Here is an 11,700-nt window from a genome sequence, read left to right as displayed (position 1 = left end):
CCACAGGAGGTACTAAGAAGAAAATTCAAATAGCCAAGATGGGAAAGTACAGCAATTGATACCTCAAAATATTCTGAGACAGTGAACAAGTCAAGAATAACATGACAGGGGAAAATTTTCAGATCAGTGAGGAAACCCAGAGTCAGGCGAGCAGGTGAGAGCTGAGGCAGATTGGAATGTGAGATCCGCCCCACCCTGCAACAGGAGAGATGGGGTGGGGGTGAGCAGCTGGGAGGAAACCTCAGAAGACCTGAGTCCTAGCCAGGTGTGGGGACAAGGACAGGGCTCAGAGCCACTCAGACTCCCAGAGGAACTTCCTGGAGGGATTCAGATTTCAGAGGACGCCTAAGACAGCTTGCCAAGAAGAGGTAAAAAGAGCGTTCCTGACCGCTCAGGAGTGAGGCAGCTGAGATGTGACAGTCACAAGGTCTTGACAAGGGAAGCAACCTGAGGGTGGGGCCGGGCCGTGGGCATTGACTGGTCACACCTGGGAGGATGAAGGGGTCCAGAGAACCAACGTGGGTCCCTCCGTGGTCCCCTCCTGCCCACCCAACCAAGAACCACCAACAGATTCTCGTGCAGGCAGGACCAACTTCAAGTGCAGCTTGAGGATTCCCACCACAGGAGGGGCTCGCTGCCACAAGTTGTCTCCTCAGCAATTCCTCTGCCCCTCAGTACTACCTTCTCTCTCTGGAGGATTCCTCTGGGGACAGTCCACCAGCCAGACTGGAGGGGTGGGGTGCTCTGAAACAGGCAAGAGACACCAGCTGGACAGAGGACTTACATTCGTTGCTGAAGCCCTCTGCAGTCTGAACGCTGCTTTTCCGCCCTTGTTTCCCACTAGAACTTGCTCTTCCAGCCAAACAGACGTTATTATCTGTCGTCAAACCTGTTTAGCATTTTCTCTCTGTTTCCTTGGCTCATTTACTGGTCCATTCAAGAACATATACTGAGTATCTATTTTCTGCTTGGTCCCCTAAGAAGCACTGGAGACCCAGCAGAACAAGGTGGGTACAGCCCGTCCCTGCATGGAGGTTACCCCAAGTCTGCTTACTGAAACAGTACCCACTGTCAAGGTCCAGCTCAAATCTCACCTCCTCCCGCAACCACTGCGACAATTACCAATTCCAACATGCATTGTCTTCATGCTGAGATTTCTTTCAGATAGAAATATCAGGGGAGATTTCAAGAAAGACATCTGAGTGAAGCCACTGTCCACACCATTGAAGGATGTCGCAAGCCATCCCAGACCAGCCGTCACCGATTCTCTTTTTTTGTTCCTTCCCAAGTGAAAAGAAAGAGAAACAAAAGTGAAGAAATAAAAGATGGGGATAGCTGGGGGAAGAGCATTTGGGGCAGAGGGCACAGCAAATGCCAAGTCCCCGGGGCAGAAGCCGTCTCAGTGTTCGAAAGACAGAATATAGACCAGTGGGGCTGGAGTATCATGAGCCAGAGTCACAAGAGATGTTGAAAAGGCAGGTAGAAGCCAGACCACGTACCGCTTGGGAAGGAATTTCTGTTGTAAATGGCAGCTTCTGGTGGGTTTTAACCAAGATGGCAATATCATTTAGTTTAAGTTTTTTAAAACGTCCCTCTTGCTGCTATGTGAACTGACCCCGGTGATGCAAGGGTGGCATCATGGAAACTAATCCAAGCTCTGGGAGGGGCTCGGACCAGAATGGCAGCAGTGCAGAAGGTAGTCAGCAGCCAGGTGAGGAAATATTCTGGAGTTCAAGTCTACAGGACTTGCTGAGAAAAGGGTCTGATGAGTACCACGCTTGCTGATGGGTTGGATATGAGCTGTGGAGACAAGGCATGACTCAAGTTTGCATCCCAGGGTTTTTATCTGAGTCACTTCCTGCAGCTCCCTCCTCTGTAGGCTGTCACGCTGCACACAGACCTCCTCCCTCAGCCTCCTTTGATGGAAGCTCGGTCCTGCCCTGTGGCACAAACAATGCTGTGTGTTCACCGAACCAATCCACAGTCCTCCTGGACACACAGGATGGCCGCACACCTTTATTTTGTTAAGCCTTTTGAGATGCAGAGGGGGTTTTGGTAACTCGGTTTGCCTTTCACTATTAATGCAGGGACCCTCCTCTATTTACCATTCCCACCCTCGCCTAAGATTTTCACTCCATTCCCATGGACTTGAGACCATCAATCTGCTGGAAGCTCCCAATTTTCTCTCTTCAGCCCTCACTTCTCTTCTGAACCAGATATTTAGACGTTCTCCCCAAGCTCTCCTCTTCCCTACCCACCAAGCCCGATCCATCACCAGGTCGGTGGGTCCTATTTCCACAGTATGTCCCTCCTCAACCACAGCCACCACCCAGTCCTCGGTGACTGGGGGTCCACGTGGCTTCAGAGACTGGGACATTCTGAACCCTGGCCCTGTTATAAGGAAAAGCAACTCCCTGCTTCCCGCCTGAGGAAGAATTTTCAAGATGACCCACCCGGAATCGTACTTCCGGTGCCCCTAGTCACTGCTTGGGTTCCCAGAATAGCTCCTCCAAGAATCAGCCTCCAATCCAATCCATGCCATTTCCCTCTGCGCTCTTCCTCGCTCCTACAGCTCAGACCTCCGTCTTCTCTCCCTCTGTCCCGAGCTGCAAGCTAAGTTCCCAGTTCCGCCCCGCTTTTCGCATCCTCTCCTTCCCTGGTCTGACCCTGCCTGCAAACCCTCTGACAGGATCCTCCTCAACAGCCCCGTCTCCCAGGCAGGTCAGACACAGCTTCAGCACGGCCCTGGGCGCCCCCTCGTGGTCCAAACGCAAAGGTGCAGGCAGGCTGCGCTCACCCGGGCGAGGTCTCCCACTTGAGTGTCAGGAAATCCACTGGCTCCCATGAATCTGGCGAAGCCAAGGTGGCTGGATTAAGATCCAGGACAGCAGGAGAGCTCCAGGAAGTGGAAATACCTTCTTCCTGGGAGATGAATAACTGCTATCAATCATTCTTAAAGAGCTGGCAGAGAAAGGAAGGAACCCCAGGTGTCCCAAACTGAGGAGACCCAACTGAATTTTCCCAGAAGCCACCTTGTCAGAGGGCTGCCCTCGTCCCTGGCTGCCCTAGAGTGCAGAAGGGGGAGGACTCCGCCCCGCCCCGCCACAGGCAGCCTCACTGTATTTCATTTCCCTCTTCCCAGCATGGAGATGAAGTTCATCATAACTCGGAAGTGCACAGACAGCCTAAGGCTGCTGGGGTCTTCCTTTATGTAGTTATTGTCCCAGTTCATTCACGCAGCCCCTTGGTGGTTTCTAGGAGATCAGCCTCTGCCCCACACACCACCTCCTAGTGGGTTCTCTTCCTGCCGGGCAAATGACTCCGGGTGAGCAGCCTCAGAGGCTGGGGTGGTGCACACTTACTACCTTTCTCTCTCTGTCTCCACCTGAGTTAGAAATCTCTACTCTGTGACTCTGCAACTTTGGGAGATCATCACTCCCTTGAGAATCTGATGAAATGAGCTGGCCCCTGTGGCGGATGCTGTTGGTGCCTGCCTGTAACCTCTCAGCACCCACTGTTCTTGCACATAGACGGGCTTTGTTTCCTGGGCCTGCGGGGCAGAACACCACACACTGGGCGGCGTGAACAACAGCAATTCACTTCTCCCAGTTCTGGAGGGAGAAGTCTGAGATCAGGAGTCTGCAGGATGGTACCTCCTGAGGCCTCGCCCCTTGGCTTGCAGAGGCTGCCTGCCCCGTGTCTTCCTGTAGTTGACCCTCTGTGCCTGCGCCGCCCTGCTGTCTGTGTCCACGTTTCCTCTTCTTGTAAAGACACCGCACGTATTGGATTAGAGCCCCCCTAATGGCCTCACTTTAACTCAAATCACCTCTTTAAAGGCCCTATCTAAATACAGTCACATGCCGAAGTCCTGGGAGTTAGGGCTTCAACAGATGAATTCGGGGAGAGGGAACAATTCAGCCCATCACAAAGCCATTGGATTGCGGACTCCTGCGACTCAGCCCCAGAGCCTCCTCTGCTCTGGGCTGATGCTTATTTTACACAGTGCAAAACAGGAAAAAGCTTTTGGGTAAGAGTATATCTTCTTAAGGATCTTGGGGAGTGGAGAATTAAGTCCTGAACATCTCTATTTTAATCTTGGGAATTAACCTATTTAAATATACTGATTACTGACAGTTAAATTGATTGCTTTCATCTCATCTCTTTTCTATTTACTGTGCCTTCTTGTTACTTCAGATGTGCCACGTGTGAGGCAGCCAACTTAGAACACGATGGTCAGTGTGACAGGCCCGATCTTGCAAAGCTGTGTCCAGGGACCACTCCTTGATGCCATTTCTCTTTAGGAACCAGAATCAGTGGCTCCCCCAGCCCTCCTGGCTCCAGCTGTCAGGCATCTCCCATCTCCCATGTAGCCTAGCCTTCCTCTCCACCCCACTGGTTAAGAGAACCAAACGCAGCCAAGGTTGCCGCGGCCTGAGCAAGGATGGGGAGGCAAGAACTGGAGATGGTCAGTGCTCAGGTTTTTTCTGAAAGGTCTAAGAATCGAACAGCGGTAGACAGCGGGAACAAAGAGGTGACACAGAAGCTGGGGAGGTTAGGAAGGTAACAGGGAGGCTGCATTCCTTCCTGCTGCCTGGGACCGCTCCACGTCCTGGGCTCCGAGACCGACATGGCCAAACTCAGAGCCACACCCAGGGTGCCCCTCCCAGCCGTCACCTCCTGGCACCGCCCTTGCACCACCAACATCTCCGGGAGTAATTCTGCAGCCCCCAGCCCCACCCCCACCCCCGGCTCTCCAGCTGCCGGTCCTCCCTCCTCCGACTGAGGCTGCGCAGATGAAAGGGCAGGAGGCAAGCCCAAGTGGTGGCCAGAGCAGGGCCTGGGGGAGAGCTGGGGTTCAGGTGGGCTACAGGGGGAAGATTCCTTTCTCTGTGCACCTCTACCTGCAGACCAGCCCTTGCTCGGGCCTCCAGGTAAGTAACACGGGAAGAGAGGAGCCAGGGGAGGGTGCCCAGGACGGCACAGGCCCCCACTAAGTTACCTCTCACTGCTTCTCCCACCTGTCACCCCCTGTGGCCATCAGGCTTGCGAAATGCCCTACGTTAAGCCACATTACAGTTTTTCAACATTGACATATTTTTAAAATCTATCCCCGGGGTCTTTGCTGTGAGTACCCCAACACCACCCCACCTAATTTTGATTTTGCCTCTCCACCCCTACCCCCGCAGAGGGTCCCTCTCTCTGCTCTGTAAACTGGGCCAGAGCCTGGAAATCTTGCTTTATCAGCAGCCCTGGCTCCTTGGCAAGATTACACCCTTCTTGCCTGTACACACTCCATGTCCCCAGTGGGTCGTGGAGTATGCGGTTTGAGGCTCCCACGTGAGGGGAAGCCCTGGGTCTGTGGCTGGGATGGTGGAGGCTGAGTTCAGAGTGTGGGTGCTGGCCCACGTGGCTGGGAGCAGGGAGCCGGGCACTACATTCGGGGACCGCGGAGGGAGGAGTGGGAGGAGGAATGGAGGCTTGGCTGCATCTGTGCAGAGAACGCACTGGGGGACGCGGAGCTTTGGCAACGAGCGTTTCGTCTAAGCCACACGAAGCCTCCCAATCAGGACAAAACCGTGGTCTTTTGCGGACAACGGGACAAGGGAGAATGCTCAGAATGTAGACGACAAGCTCAGTCCAAACTGTTCCCGGGGTTCTGTTATGCTGTTTCTCTCCCTCCCTTCCTCTCCTCCGAATCCCCAAGCGCTGCAGCCAGCTCTGGGCACCTCAGATCTCAGCTCTGAGGGAACCCCGGCAGATACCAGGCATCTGACCAGGCATCTGACCGCGGGCTGGGCGGACGCAGCACGTTTCCTAGTGAGGGAGAAGATGGGAGCCGGAGCTGCTGGGATTCCCGCCACACATAAGATGTTAAATCCCAGGCCTCCTAGAAAGGTGTGACTAGGGAGGCAGGAGCCGGGGCTGCGGGAGGGTCCTGGAGGAGAAAGATGATAGAATTACCACAGTGGCCTTGACCGCCCTCGAGGGACCAGGGACCACAGGCATGAACGAGCGCTAGCCTCCCAGGCTCTTTCTTGTTTGTGGGGTTCCTTGTATGTGTTTCTGAGGCGGGAAGCCCCATGAAAAGACCCGCAGGGCCCCCAAGCACGGCCACTACTCTCGTGCCAGCACCATCCGGTTCCCTGGCCCAGAGGCTCCATCTCACTTTTTGACTCTGAAAAGGCTTACTTGCCTCTAAAACTCTATTGGTTCCCTGAGCTTATTTCTGATTGGTTATTTTGTTTACTCCGGATTGGATAGTTCTCTCCTGCTTGGTCCATTCCCCTCACTCCTGATTGGGCTATTTCTACAAAGCTTGTTCCTGGTTGGTCAACTTGTTATATTTTATTTGCATACGATGTTGCAAAGTGTAAAACTGGCAGCCTATAAAGGCCTGTGTAAACCTACAGACAAGGTCCAGAGCTTGGAGTATTAACTCCTCTGGGCCTGCTAGTGTAACAAACCCGAGTTCTCCAACTCTTCCAGTGCAGCTGCTTGGTCTCTTAGATCCAGGTTGCTGTCACTACTGAGCTGTAACACATTTTTCTGCAACATTTCAGATAAACAACAAGGTTTACAGAAAAAGTATTGGACTCCTTTAAGCTAGGTGTTCCTCCCTTCTTAGTCTCCCATTTCGCTGTCCTGTTGCTGAAAAATGTGTTACAGCTCAGTTGTAATAGCAACCCGAATCCGGGCGAGAGACCAAGCAGCACTCAAGAGAGTTGGAGAACTCAGGTTTATTATGCCAGCGTGCCCAGAGGAGTTAACACGCCAAGCTCCAGACCTTGTCTGTAGGTTTAGACAGGCCTTTTCTAGGCTGCCAGTTTTACATTTTGCAACATCGTATGCAAATAAAGTATAACAAGTTGACCAACCAAGAACAAGCTTTGTAAAAATAGCCCAATCAGGAGTGAGAGAAATAACCAATCAGGAGTGAGCTCCATGCAAATGAAGGACTACAAATGGGCCAATTAGAAGTTAGGGAAGTGGACCAATCAGAAGTGAGAGTAATAACCAATCAGGAGTGAAGGAAATAACCAATCAGAAATGAGCTCAGGGAACCAATAGAATTTCAGGTGTAAGTTAGCCGCTTTAGAAGCAGAAAGTGAGATAGAGCCTCTTGGCCGGGGAACGGGACGGTGCTGGGAGGAGAGCAGCAGCCCTGCCTAGTGGTCTTGCTGGTCTTTTCATGGGGCTTCCCGCCTCAGTCCCACAGGTGCCCCTAGGCTTACAGCACCTGCTGAGGGAGTGACCAGCTTCTCTGGACTCTTGAGCACCCAATCCCTACAAGCAAGATATTAAAACCTATCGTGTGGGTCAGTGCCGTCTTTCAGGGTTGAGGAGAGTGGTTTTTGCCCTAGTGGGTAGGCTCGGTTGCAGATGCATCTTATGGCCACGAGAGGGCACTGTGTGTCCAGCCAACGGACTCCCAGCTTTAAGAACCTGCGGGGCTTGACAGGGAACCCTGAGTAAAAGGAGAAAGGACATTTCTTTTCAACTATATTTGTTGATTGCTTTTATAATTATGAAGTCATTTCAGTTCATTTTCACACCTGTCCTCCAGTATTTCCACCTGGACGTCCTGAGGATGTCTCAGACTCACAAGTCCAAATTCCAGCCTGATCTTCCCCAAAGAAAACCCCATCCCCAAAGAAAACCAAAACAACTTCTCATCCTCCTTTTCCTCCTCCTGCTCCTTCTCCTCCGCCTTCTCCTCCCAGCCTCCCAAGCTAAGACCTGGACAGGGGGTTCCTGTCCCCTCCCTTTCATCCCAGACAGCCTGGATGTATGCTCTGACTCTGGCCCTATCCTCCCCCTAGACTGCTCCTGTCTTGCGCCTCAGTCAGGTATTCACAGCCCTCGCAAGCCTCTCCTTTCCGATCATCCCCTGTGCTCCGAAGACACAGGTAAGACAAGGTGAGGTGGGAACAACCCAATTGTCCATCAAAAGGTGAACAGATAAAATGTGATGTATCCCTACAATGGAATATTATTACTCAACTTTAGAAAGTAAGGAAATCCTTACTCATGCTGCCACATGGATGAACCTTGAGGACATTATGCTAAGGAACAGAAGAACTTGGCTTAATCCAGAGCTGGCTGTTGGACCCAGATACTTTTACCAATAGATCTGGCTTTTGGGACAGAAGTCTCAACACATGGCCAATAGTGGGACAGAGATCAACGTCAAACATATACTGATTTAAAACAAACCTTTAAATCAGCTATTTCTTCAGTCTCTAATTTCCATTTTTAACTCAGTGAAAATTCTGGATTGAATTTAATTTCTGAAGAAAGGGAAGTTCTCAATCTCCAATTTCTAACTGGGAGTAGCTTCACCTAAGAAGTATTCGAGTTTCCAAACATGGCTTTGTGGCTTTCGCCACTGAAAATCAGTCTGAGGCAGCTTCATGTAGTGGCTCAGAGGAAAAACTAGTCTAGAATTAGCCCCACTCCTGGGCTACAGATCTGGCCCACAGATAGATGGTTTGCAAATATTTTTTCCCATTCTATAGATTGCCTTTTCATTTTGTGGATTTTCTTTTCCTGAGCAGAAGTCCCTTAGTTTAATACTTAGTTTTTTTGCTTTTGTTGCTTGTGCTTTTGGTGTCATCTCCAGAAACGTGGCCAAGACCAATGTCAGGAAGTCTTTTCCTTTGTGTTTTCTTAATTCGTTTTACAGTTTCAGGTCTTACAGTTGTCTTTAATGCATTTCAGGTTAATTTTTGTGAGTGGTATAAGATAGGGGTCCAGCTTCATTCTTCAGCATGTGGAAATCCGGTTTTCCCCACACCATTTATTGAAGAGACCCTTCTGTCCCCATTCAGTCTTCCTGGCATCTGTGTTGAAGATCTTGTCTATGTGTGGGTTTATCTCTGGCTCTTGATTCTGCTCCATTGGTCTATGTGTCTTTTTTGTGTGCCAGTACCATACTGTTTTGATTATATTTTGTAATCAAGTTTTGACATCAGGAAGTATGGTGCGTCCAGCTTCATTCTTTCTCAGGATTGCTTTGGCTATTAGGGGTCTTTTATGGATCTATATGAATTTTAGGGGTTTTTTTCTTCTATTTCTGTGAAGACTCCCATTGGAATTTTGATAGGGGTTACAATGAATATATAGAGGGCAATGTGTAGTACAGACATTTTAATGTCTGCACAACATTCTTGCAATCCCTGAACACAGACGTCTTTCCATTTGTGATTTCTTCAATTTCTTTTATCAAAGACATAGTTTTCAGTCTTCAGCTCTTTCATCTCCCTCGTAAGTTTATTCTTGTTTTACTGTTTTTGATGCTGTTGTGAATGTGACTATTTCACTTTATCTTTCAGGTGTCTTGTTTTTAGTGTATGTTGCCTTCCACAGTGGCTGCACCATTCTACATTCCCACCAGCCACGCACAAGGGTTCCAATTTCTCCATATCCTTGCTTACACTTGTTATTTAGTATTTTGGTGGGGCTGGGGATGGGGTGGGTGGTGGTGGATATTTTTAATAGTAGCCAGCCATTTAATGGGTATGAGGCAGGCTTCTCTGACTTTTCCACTCCATTTGGTCACCTTTGAAACTGTTACGTGTTTCCTGCCATTTTGAAAGCATGAGTTTTGTTCTGTTTTGTTTAATGGAGGTGCTGGGGATTGAACCCAGGACCTCATGCAGGCTAAGCAGGCGTTCTGCAACTGCGCTGCACCCCCACCGCGTGAGCTTTAACGGTGTTCGTTTCTGAGGAGAGGCAGCCCCGGCAGTGGAAGGCGCACCGACCGCTGTAGCACACGCCCAGCGCTCTGACCCTCTGTGCCACTGGGAGACCCTGAGCCGGGAGGACTCTCTCCAGCCCTCCGTGCCCTCGTCCCCTGGGGGCAGCTAGCGGGAAATCCCCTGGGCCGAAACAGGCCTGGATACATTTTAAGTGGGGTTTCTGTCACACACATAAGTGATTTGATTTCTAATTCGTACCTTTCGATTCATTTTGCCGCCCAAAGAGCGGGCCAGAAAAGCTCAGGGCGTCGGGGTTTCGCGGGGTCTGGTACCCCCACCCCACAACCTTCAAGTCTGGAGAACCACCGAGATGTGGGGCCTCCGGGGTCCTAGAGAGGGCGCCTCGCCAGGCCGACGCGGGCGCACTTCCGGCCTTTGTGTGTCGCCATGGACGGCGGCCCCAGGGGGGCAGCTCTCCGCGCTCCCGTGCGGGGCCTCGCGGTGAGGCGAGGCTGGTGGGGGCGGTGGGCCCAGGGTGAAGGCGGTGGGCCCAGGGTGAAGGCGTGGCTTCCCCGGACACGCGGCGCCAGCCTCGGCTTGTGGAGCTCAAGGAGGTCCGGCCGGCCGCTGCGGGCTCCACGGCGCTCTTCCTACTCCTGCGTGTTCGGTCTTCCCCTCCGTCTGTGCCCCCGGCCGTCGAGGAACTTACCGAGACTGCGGCGAGGGCGGAGTCGGCCGTTCGAGCTCTCGCTCGTTCAGGCCCCCTTGGAGCCAGTCTGGCCGCGGAGTTCAGGCGGCCGCCACCCCACCCCCACTCCCCCGGGTCCGTGTTGCTGTCCACAGAAACTCCTTTTAAAACGACCACATGGGAATTCCAGGTTGTTGAACGGCAAGACGCACGCTGGATCCCTCGGCTTTCCGTGTTTTTTATTCTTCCACTTAACCAGCTGAGCGTTGGCCAGGGTATAGGCAAAATAAAGATCAGGTTAGGTTATTGGGTTTCCCAGACTGGGACGCTCTCGCAAGGGAACTGGCCTGTGTGTGTTGTCTATATAAGTGTGAGATACAACCGAGAGATTGTGGAGAGATACAGATAAAGAGCCGCGAGGGCAGAGATCAAATCAGAAAACCTTGCTAAGTGGGTGGTGTATTAGGAGGAGGGTAAGAACTGAATCTGTGGAAATGCCTTACCAGCCAAGAGCATTCCAAGTGAAGCTGGTGCAAAAGCACTAAGGTGAAAGGGTGGGGGAAACTGTAGCGAGAGGAAAATATTTCAACGCCGTTGTGATCAATGTTTATTCTGCACTAGGTGGTGAAGATTAAAGAATGTGTGGCCACAAGTCCTTGCTCTAAGATTGTTAGATCCCTTCTGCTAAAACTAGTGAAAGCGGCCCAAAGGTACAAACTCACAAGGTAAATAAACTCTGGGAGTGTGATGTACAGCAACCAAGAGTTAAGGCTCAAGGTGGCGTCTGACGTGGCATCTCTTCCTCACCAGCTCAGGGAAACCATGTGCTCATTGCCACCTTCTCCTATCCATCCCTGCTTACCATTCAGTCGCCACCTCAGGCCCTTTCACAAGAGTGCACAAGTTCCCCTTTCATGTCCCTGCAATGGGCCCCTCTCTTTCCTCACTTACCTTTTATCTTAAAAAATACACTGTCCTTTTCCTCTCCCCATTTTCATTTCATCTGTGAACTTCAAAACAGCCAGAATTATTGCTGATTTGACTAACAAGAATCATAGGCATGCATGCAACAAGAAAGGAGAAGGCCTTAGGGACTGAAATGAAATCACATGGGTGCTAGTACCTCAGTTACCTGAAAGCCCAGATACCTCGCTCAGAGTCCCCACGGGTGTAATTTCTTTTCTCAGTAGTCCTCTGATCCTTGAATACTAGCATCCAAAATAATGCAGTGGTTCTAATCCAGTTTTATTGTTTTCCTTTTGCGCTTAGATGCTAGAATTTCTACTGTTTTTCACTGCAGGTGCACAAGGATTT

At 51.1% G+C, this 11,700-nt stretch overlaps 1 long non-coding RNA gene across 2 annotated transcripts; it reads right to left on the bottom strand.

Annotated features, from left to right (window-relative positions):
• Window positions 1-547: 547 nt before the first annotated feature.
• LOC116657474 lies at window positions 548-10,510 on the bottom strand. Of its 2 annotated transcripts, XR_004312577.1 has the most exons (4): window positions 10,408-10,510; window positions 2,798-2,922; window positions 1,123-1,800; window positions 548-744 (listed from the first exon to the last, which is right to left on the bottom strand). It is a non-coding gene; the product is annotated as an uncharacterized LOC116657474 (long non-coding RNA). The 2 variants fall into 2 exon arrangements; XR_004312576.1 differs by having other exon boundaries at window positions 548-1,800.
• Window positions 10,511-11,700: the final 1,190 nt, after the last annotated feature.

Source organism: Camelus ferus, chromosome 18 (genome assembly GCF_009834535.1).
Source record: "Camelus ferus isolate YT-003-E chromosome 18, BCGSAC_Cfer_1.0, whole genome shotgun sequence".
Classification (NCBI taxonomy): Eukaryota; Metazoa; Chordata; class Mammalia; order Artiodactyla; family Camelidae; genus Camelus; species Camelus ferus.
This window is presented reverse-complemented; position numbering and strand designations above follow the sequence as displayed.